Below are 9,915 nucleotides of genomic sequence, written 5' to 3'. Positions count from 1 at the left end.
CTCCAGGTAGGCTAACAGGCAGGTAGCAGGTGAGCGCTCCAAGGTGAGCTGGCAAGAGTCTCTGGACAGGCAGGTGGTCACAGCACGTGACGGCGGAGCCTCCAGGTAGGCTAGCAGACAGGTAGTAGGTGAGCGCTCCCAGGTGAGCGGGCAGACTGATCCATAGACAGACTGGCAGGGCTGGTAGGCAGACTGTCGGACCGCAGATAGATAAGTAACAGGCAGGAATCTGGCATGTGACTGGCAGGTGACTGGCAGGTAACTGGCAGGTAACTGGTAACGGGACCTGAGGGCTGAAGCAGAGTTGAAAGGCTTTGCAACAACATTGCTCGGGCACCTCCATTTTGGAGGAGGTGCCTTATATATGGTGAGGTCCTCCGGCCATTGGCCGGGGACTCCTTAGGACGGCGCGCGCGGCCCCTTTAAGAGAGGGGGAGCGCGCGCGCCCTAAGCACAGAGGCCGGGAAGCAGCGCGCGTTGCCAGCAGAGCGGGAGGAAGCCGCCGGGCACGGAGCGGAGAGGTGAGGGGAACGGCGTCCCTGCCTAGCAGGAGGCAGGGACGCCGACGCTACAACAATGGGTGGATACACGCTCCACAATGCAAATTAGAAAAATAATCAAAAAATGACCCATACACCTTTAGTATTAAATTAATATACATTAGGTATTAGTAGTGACTAAATGTAAATTAGCAAGAAGCAATGGAGTGATACATAGCAGCAGAATCAGACTACACACAGGGTTTATATGCAGTCTATAACCATGGAGAAGTAGCTGCATGCACCCAGTGTCGGACTGGGGTGCTAAAGGCTGACCAGTAACATCAACTCTAGGGCCCCACGTTTCAGCTACATGCAAATATGACTTTATCCTCATTCACAAATTTCTATAGCAATAAACTTGGTTGACACTTGCTGCCCAATCAATGGGTATAATCTCAGCCAGGCACGTTTGAGACTGAAATGCTGCGGTGTTTCAGAGAAAAACATACTTTAATAGTTGCCGTGGACCGAGACCTCGCTGTAGACTAGTTGGACAGGCGGGTATCTGGCGGCTATAAGCACATGTATCAGCCAGTGGATGATACATGCTTCCCATGGATTAGGCAGTATGTATCAGCTGACAGGTTCACTTTAAGATCATTTACCAGTTGCTTCAATGTTTATTTCTTTTGCATCGGAGCAAATTAGAATTTTTTTAAACCCTTTATGACCTATGACGTTTAGGTATGTCATAGGTCACCTCCCCCTCTTTGAGGCGGGCTCCGGCACTGAGCCCGCATCTTTTCAAGCACATCAGCTGATCAGCTGTCGTGTGCCCCTAACATCCACGAGTGGAATCGCGATCCACCAGAGGCTGTTAACATGCTAAATAAAAAAATAGAAAAAAAATGTTTTCAAAAATATTGAAAAAATAAAAAAGCTCAAATCACCCCTTTTTGCCCCATTAAAAATAAAACAATAAACAAAACAAAAATACACATTTGGTATCGCCGCATTCAGAAACGCCTGATCTATCAAAATATAAAAAGAATCAATATGATCAGTAAACGATGTAACAAGAAAATAAATCAAAACGCCATAATTACGTTTTTTTGGTAGCTGCAAGATTGAAATAGAATGCGATCAAAACATCGTATCTAACCCAAAATTGTATCAATAAAAATGTCAACTTGAATCGCAAAAAATAAGCCCTCACCCGGCCCCAGATCTCGAAAAATGGAGACGCTATGGATCTCGGAATATGGCGATTTTTTATTTTTTTTTACAAACTTTGGATTTTTTTTCACCACTTAAATAAAAAAGAACCTATACATGTTTGGTACGTACAAACTGGTAATGACCTGGGGAATCATAATGGCAGGTCAGTTTTAGAATTTAGCGAACATGGTAAAACTTTTTTTGCAACTTCACTGCACTTGGAACTGTTTTCCCGTTTTACAATACACTATATGGTAAAATCAACGGTGTTGTTCAAAAGTACAACTCATCCCGCAAAAAACATGTCCTCAAAAACGTGCCCTCACATGGCCATATTGATGGAAAAGTACTTCATGATAGTGGTAAAATTTATTGATACGACTTGCGTTTATTTGTGAAAAAAACGTAAATTTGGCAAAAATTTTGAAAATTTTGCAATTTTCAAACTTTGAATTTTCATTCCCTTAAATCAGAGAGATATGTCACACAAAATAGTTAATAAATAACATTTCCCACATATCTACTTTATATCAGCACAATTTTGGAACCAAAAGTTTTTATTTGTTAGGAAGCTATAAGGGTTAAAAGTTGACCAGCGATTTCTCATTTTTCCAACAAAATTTACAAAACCATTTTTTAGGGACCACATCACATTTGAAGTGACTTTGATGGGCCTTTATGACAGAAAATACCTAAAAGTGACACCATTCTAAAAACTGCACCCCTTAAGGTGCTCAAAACCACATTCAAGAAGTTTATTAACCCTTCAGGTGCGTCACAGGAATTTTTGGATTGTGGAAGAAAACAATGAACATTGAAGTTTTTTTTCACAAAAATGTTACTTTAGACCCTTTATTTTTGCAAGAGTAACAGGAAGAAATGGACCCCAAAATTAGTTTTTCAATTTTTCCTCAGCACGCCGATACCTCATATGTGTGGGAAAACCACTGATTGGGCGCACGGCAGGGCTCAGAAGGGAAGAAGCGCCATTTGACTTTTTGAATGTAAAATTTGCTTGAATAATTAGCGGATGCCATGTTGTGTTTGGGGAACCCCTGATGTGCCTAAACAGTGGAAACCCCCCACAAGTGACCCCATTTTGGAAACTAGACCCCTTAAAGAACTTATCTAGATATGTGGTGAGCACCTTGAACTTGTTGCTTCACATAAGTTTATAACATAGAGCAGTGAAAATAAAAAACATCAAACTTTTTCCACAAAAATAATTTTTAGCTCCAATTTTTTCATTTCCACAAGGGTAAAAGTAGAAAATGGACCCGAAAAATTGTTGTGCAATTTCTCCTGAGTACGCCACCCGTACCCTTTTTCTGAGAGAAGTTCAGAGGGAGACCCGGCCTATCTACACACACACAGACAGGAAAGAGGACCCGGTCTGTAGTCTAGGAACACTCTGGTGCGGGGTCCTGATTGAACACTGGACTTACTCGGAGGTTGTCGGACCCCCCCATCTCTGGTGACCGCAGAACTCCGCGAGGAGCAGGGAGAAGCCTTGCAGCTGTACTCTACAATGTGAGTAAAAACCCTGGAAGTTAACCCCTATGGCCTCCGGACTCTTTATTCTGCATTACACCACATTACACGGCACCAGACCTCCCAGACTACTAGCCCCTCCATCCTGTCCCTCTGCCCTGAGGCCTTGCTCCGCCTGTGGAGAGTAGTAACAATGATGGCTGCAATATCACCATGCCTCAGCGGACTGCAGCAGCGCTGGTGGCCTTCACCAGGTGCCACAGGTGGCGTAGTCGAGATCAGCCACTCAACCCGGACGAACCCATACCATCCCTTTTTAGTGTGACAGCCCTGGGCACGGAGCGGGTCCGGGCCACGGCTGCACACCCCATCAACAACTTAGGACCCGTTTCCGAGTCCCCATCTCCCAGGGTAGGGCTTCCAGTAGTGTCGCACATATAACACCCACGAAACATGCGGGGCGGTGACTCGAGCATATCACTCGAGCACCCGCGATACTCGGTGCATACCCGAGCACCAATGCAAACTCATCATTTGCGCTCAATACTAGTCGCCATATCATCATCATTTTTTTCTTTACATTTGAAAAACTCCCAACCCCAGCCCTAACTCTAACACAACCCTAATCCCAACACAACCCCAACCCTAATCCTAACACAACCCTAACCTTAATCCTAACCTCAACCCTAACACAACCCTAATCCTAGCTGTAACCTTAATCCCAACCCTAACACAACCCTAACACAACCCTAACCCTGACACAACCCTATCCCTAATCCTAACACAACCCTAATCCTAACCTTAATCCTAACCCTAACACAACCCTAACCCTAACACAACCCTAACCCTATCCCAAGGGATCCATTCACTGTAATGAGGTAGCAGAGTTACTCTGAACTCTATCTGGCCTATGTTTAGCGGTGTCCTTTTTTTCAGAGGTTCACAAAATTGTGGCTGACAGCACTTTTATGCACGCCTAATAAAAAGACGGACACCGTTGGATCACATGCCAGACGGCGTCCACGGTGCCTCCATCTGCCTCATTACAGAGAATCTTCCACTGGGGGTGCCATCTGAATCACGTATTTCAGAGATTTACACGGAAACTCCGGTGTAAGCGTTCAGCGCAGAGCGCAGAATAGATGTGAGCCGAGGCTTACTACGATCTTTGGAGGCAGAATGAACAAATCAGCAACAGGTAAAGAATTGTTTTTATTTATTTTTTACGCTGTTACTCGTGCGGTGTAAGTGATTAGATGACTTTGTTCTTCGGGTTGGTGCGATTACAGTGATACCAGATTTATATCGGGTTTTTATGTTTGGCAGCTGTCACACACTAACATCCTTTTTTTTTTGCAATGACAAGTTTTTGCATGGCCATATTTTGAGAGCTATAATTTTTCCATATTTTGGCCGACAGAGTCATGTAAGGGCTTGTTTTTTGCGGGACAAGTTGACATTTTTATTGGTACCATTTTCTGGCATGTGACATTTTTTGATCACTTTCTATTCTGATTTTTAGGAAGCAGAATAAATAAAAAACAACAATTCAGGATTTTTTTTTCTTTATGCCGTTCCGCATGTGGTAAAAGTGATAAGGCAGCTTTATTCTTTGGGTCAGTACGTTTACAGCGATACTACATTTAGATCTTTTTTTATTTTTTAGCACTCTTACACAATAAAAAATATATTTTTTATTATATTGCAGTGCTTTATTCTGAGAGCTATAACTTTTTTATTTTTTGGCTGATGGAGCTGTATGGTGGCTTGCTTTTTGTGGGATAAGGTGACATTTTCAGCTGCACCATTACATTACATTCATCTTTTTGATCGTGTTTTATTCCACTTTTTGTTCTGTGGTATGATGATAAAGCACCGTTGTTTGCTTCATTTTTTATTTCTTTTTTTTACCACGTTCACTAAAGTGAACTAATGGGACAGTTTTATAGGTCAGGTGGTTTCGGACACGACGATACCAAATATGTGTACTTTTATTGTTTATTTTTTTTTTCATAATAATATTTATTTATGGGTACAATATATATATATATATATATTATATTTACAACTTTTTTTTTCATTTGTTACTTAGTCCTACTATGGGACTTTCACTTTCTGCAGTCTGATCGCAGTTATAAGGTATAGCAGTGCAGGATCACTGCTGTACATTATAACCTGTCAGTGCTGCAGACACAAGTTACTTTGATCATGCACTGCGCATGATCAAAGTAACTTGCTGGTTCCTGGTGACCCGGATGTCATCATGACGACATTGGGTCACCATAGCAACGATCGGGACAGTGAGATGACGTCATCGGGTCTCCGATCCAAGTGCAGAGGGGCTTTTGTCCCTCTGCTTGCTTGCTAAATGCTGCGACCGCAGAATTTAGGGGGTTAAAGTGCTGGGAGCGGTGCGGGCACTGCTCCTGGCACTGATTGCCGGGTGTCAGCTGTCAGAATCAGCTGACATCCGGCGGTGATCGCGCCCACACAGCCTTTGTGCGGGCGTGATCACCTGTGTGCAATAATACGTACCTGGTCCATAAGGCCCAGGGCACAGGGACGTATTATTACTCACAATGTCAGAATGAGGTTAAAAAATACAGTACAGACCAAAAGTTTGGACACACCTTCTCATTTAAAGATTTTTCTGTATTTTCATGACTATGAAAATTGTACATTCACACTGAAGGCATCAAAACTATGAATTAACACATGTGGAATTATATACTTAACAAAAAAGTGTGAAACAACTGAAAATATGTCTTATATTCTAGGTTCTTCATAGTAGCCATCTTTTGCTTTGATGACTCCTTTTCACACTCTTGGCATTCTCTTGATGAGCTTCAAGAGGTAGTCACTGGAAATGGTTTTCACTTCACAGGTGTGCCTGTCAGGTTTAATAAGTAGGATTTCTAGCCTTATAAATGGGGTTGGGACCATCAGTTGTGTTGTGCAGAAGTCTGGTGGATACACCGCTGATAGTCCTACTGAATAGAGTGTTAGAATTTGTATTATAGCAAGAAAAAAGCAGCTAAGTAAAGAAAAACGAGTGGCCATCATTACTTTAAGAAATGAAGGTCAGTCAGTGCGAAAAATTGGGAAAACTTTGAAAGTGTCCCCAAGTGCAGTTGCAAAAACCATCAAGCGCTACAAAGAAACTGGCTCACATGAGGACCACCCCAGGAAAGGAAGACCAAGAGTCACCTCTGCTTCTGAGGATAAGTTTATACGAGTCACCAGCCTCAGAAATCGCAGGTTAACAGCAGCTTAGATTAGAGACCAGGTCAATGCCACACAGAGTTCTAGCAGCAGACACATCTCTACAACAACTGTTAAGAGGAGACTTTGTGCAGCAGGCCTTCATGGTAAAATAGCTGCTAGGAAACCACTGCTAAGGACAGGCAACAAGCAGAAGAGACTTGTTTGGGCTAAAGAACACAAGGAATGGACATTAGACCAGTGGAAATCTGTGCTTTGGTCTGATGAGCCCAAATTTGAGATCTTTGGTTCCAACCACCGTGTCTTTGTGCGACGCAGAAAATTTGAACGGATGGACTCTACATGCCTGGTTCCCACCGTGAAGCATGAAGGAGGAGGTATGATGGTGTTGGGGTGCTTTGCTGGTGACACTGTTGGGGATTTATTCAAAATTGAAGGCATACTGAACCAGCATGGCTACCACAGCATCTTGCAGCGGCATGCTATTCCATCCGGTTTGCGTTTAGTTGGACCATCATTTATTTTTCAGCAGGACAATGACCCCAAACTCCTCCAGGTTGTATAAGGGCTATTTGACCACGAAGGAGAGTGATGGGGTGCTACGCCAGATGACCTGGCCTCCACAGTCACCAGACCTGAACCCAATCAAGATGGTTTGGGGTGAGCTGGACTGCAGAGTGAAGGCAAAAGGGCCAACAAGTGCTAAGCATCTCTGGGAACTCTTTCAAGATTGTTGGAAGTCCATTTCCGGTGACTACCTCTTGACGCTCATCAAGAGAATGCCAAGAGTGTGCAAAGCAGTCATCAAAGCAAAAGGTGGCTAATTTGAAGAACCTAGAATATAAGACATATTTTCAGTTGTTTCACACTTTTTTGTTAAGTATATAATTCCACATGTGTTAATTCATAGTTTTGATGCCTTCAGTGTGAATGTACAATTTTCATAGTCAAGGAAATACAGAAAAATCTTTAAATGAGAAGGTGTGTCCAAATTTTTGGTCTGTACTGTATATACAACACACTATGTTATAATTAGCGTTTTGTTAATCTTGGCTGAAAAAAAAAATTAAATAAAAAGTCACGTGTATTCCAAAATTGTACCAATAAAACTACAGCTTGTTATACAAAAAAAACAAGCCTTCATACAGTTCTGTAAACAGAAAAATGAAAAAGTTAGGGCTCTTGTACTGTGATTTTTGTTATGAAAAAGGAGTAAAACATTAAAAAATTATAAACTTGGTATCACTGTAATCCTATTAGCTCGTGGAATAAAGGTAACATGTCAATTATTCTGCAAAGTGAGCTTTGTAAAAAAATAATAACATTGTAAAACGATTCCAAATTTCATGTTTTTTGTTCATTCCTCATATCCCCAAAAATTAAATAGTGATCAAAAACTTGTGTGTATCCAAACATGGCACCAGTAAAAACTACAGCTTATCCCAGCTTCATCTATGAAAAAAAAGTCTTGGGTTTCAGAATATGTTTACCAAAAAAAAGATTTTTCTTTCAACAGTCATGTTTTATGCAAAAGTAGCAACATATATATATAGAATTGCTGTTTTTCTGTTCTTCTTAAATTAAAAAGAGTTAATAAAAAGTGATTTAAAAAGTCACATAATATGGCATCAGTGAAAACTACAGTTTGTCATTCAAAAAGCGAAGCCCTCATACAACTTTGCTGGCAGAAAATTGTGAAACTTCTGGCTCTCAGAATATGGCGACCCAAAAACAAATTTACTTTTTTCTAAGAGTATATTAATTGTACACAAGTAATCAAACACAAATAAAATTATAAAAATTTGGTATAGTTATATTTCTGCTAACCCACAGAATCATGTTACCACTTCATTTGTGCAGCACAATGAATTGCGAAAATGTAAAATGCAACACAACAGTGGCAGGATTGTTGTTTTGTTCCTATAAAAAGTTAGTAAGTTTGTTACTAAGTTGTATGTAACCCAAAATGATGCCACTGACAAACATAACTCAACCCGAAAAAAACAAAACAAGCTCTCATATGACTATGTCACCAAAAGATAAAAAAGTTGGAACATAACAATTGAATAGTGAAAAAAATTAGTCTGTCTAAAACTGGCTGTGATGCCAAAGGGTTAAATTCTATGCACTAGTCTTCTGAATGTGCAGACACAAAATTAACAAAGTTACCACTATTATTTATTTACTTTATAATATGCTTACATTATCATCACTGTCCCCATTGAGCCTCATATCTAAATTCCCTTGCAGTTTCTTGCACTTTCACACTAAACTTCAATCACTTTGATGTATAATAGATATATATTTATTTTACATTTATATAAAATTCAATATTTTTATATTTATATAAAATTCTATATTTTTATATTCACATACGATACTTACAAAATGCATGAAAAATGTAATAGTTAACTATGCATGCTTGTACCCACATGTGGAAGCTGCCCATACAACCTCCGGGTCATTTTTCAGAGAAGAGAATGAGGTTGTCACACATAAAAATAAACTGTGGGCAGGAATTAGTGTGTGAATTGGTGGATCCTGTGAATGTTTGATCTAAACATAAAATGGTCATAACACTAAATCCACCCACAAACAATACATCAAGCATTTTCACTTAACAGTTTTCAGCTTTTACCCTAAAAAAATCTTCTGCATTTTATGTAGAGAAATCTCTGGAGTGAGAATAACTGGGAATGTTCTGGATGAAACAAACATGACATTAAAGGCTTTCTAGAATGGTGGGATTTTGCTGCTGGAGCTCTCAGGGCTTCTTCCATCTCCATACACTGGAGTCAGGTTGCAGAATGTTTTGTCTACCAGAAAACTCTGCTGCTACTAATAAGCCGCTTGACTTTGAAGAGGAAGGAAGTGGAAAAAAAAGCTAAAATGGTTTCAAGGAAAATGGCTGCTTAAGCATATCACTAATCAGGGCTGCAAAGTGCATCTGTGAAAGTTCTCCGAGAACATTTTATGGGAGGGTCAATCTTTGAAGTTTGGAAGATAGCTCCTCGCTCACAGCTGAATGGTGCTACGTATAAGAGTGTCTTCTAAGGGTTATAGATAAAGAGCCTTCTCATATTGTGCATTTTATCATTTGTCTATGTTATTGTAATCATGTATTTTGTATTATTTATTCTACGTAAACTGTCAAAATCTGTTTTGCTTTTTTAATTTTAAGTTCTCTTAAAAGATAATATAAAGTACTAATTATTTTTGTGTTTCTTGCTATGTTTCTTTTCTTATTGAGTCTGTTCATCTATATTCACTCTTGTGTCATTTATTTTTTTTAGGTTATCATTGCTCTCTGATAAACTTAGTAGTGCAGCATGTAGCACTATTGTATCCAGTAATGGAAACCTACTGGATTCATTGTCAGATCTGTCTAAATTCATTTTATTAATGAAAAGTAGACTTATCTCCAATGTAGAAGACATTGAGTTGTCATGTAATTCAATTAGAATGACACAGGAAGCCTGAACTTTTCCATTTTTGTACCTCA

Source organism: Phyllobates terribilis, unplaced genomic scaffold, assembly GCF_046119375.1.
Source record: "Phyllobates terribilis strain yellow unplaced genomic scaffold, ASM4611937v1 Scaffold_1__5_contigs__length_1240528914, whole genome shotgun sequence".
Lineage (NCBI taxonomy): Eukaryota > Metazoa > Chordata > Amphibia > Anura > Dendrobatidae > Phyllobates > Phyllobates terribilis.
Note: the sequence above shows the minus strand (reverse complement) of the source record.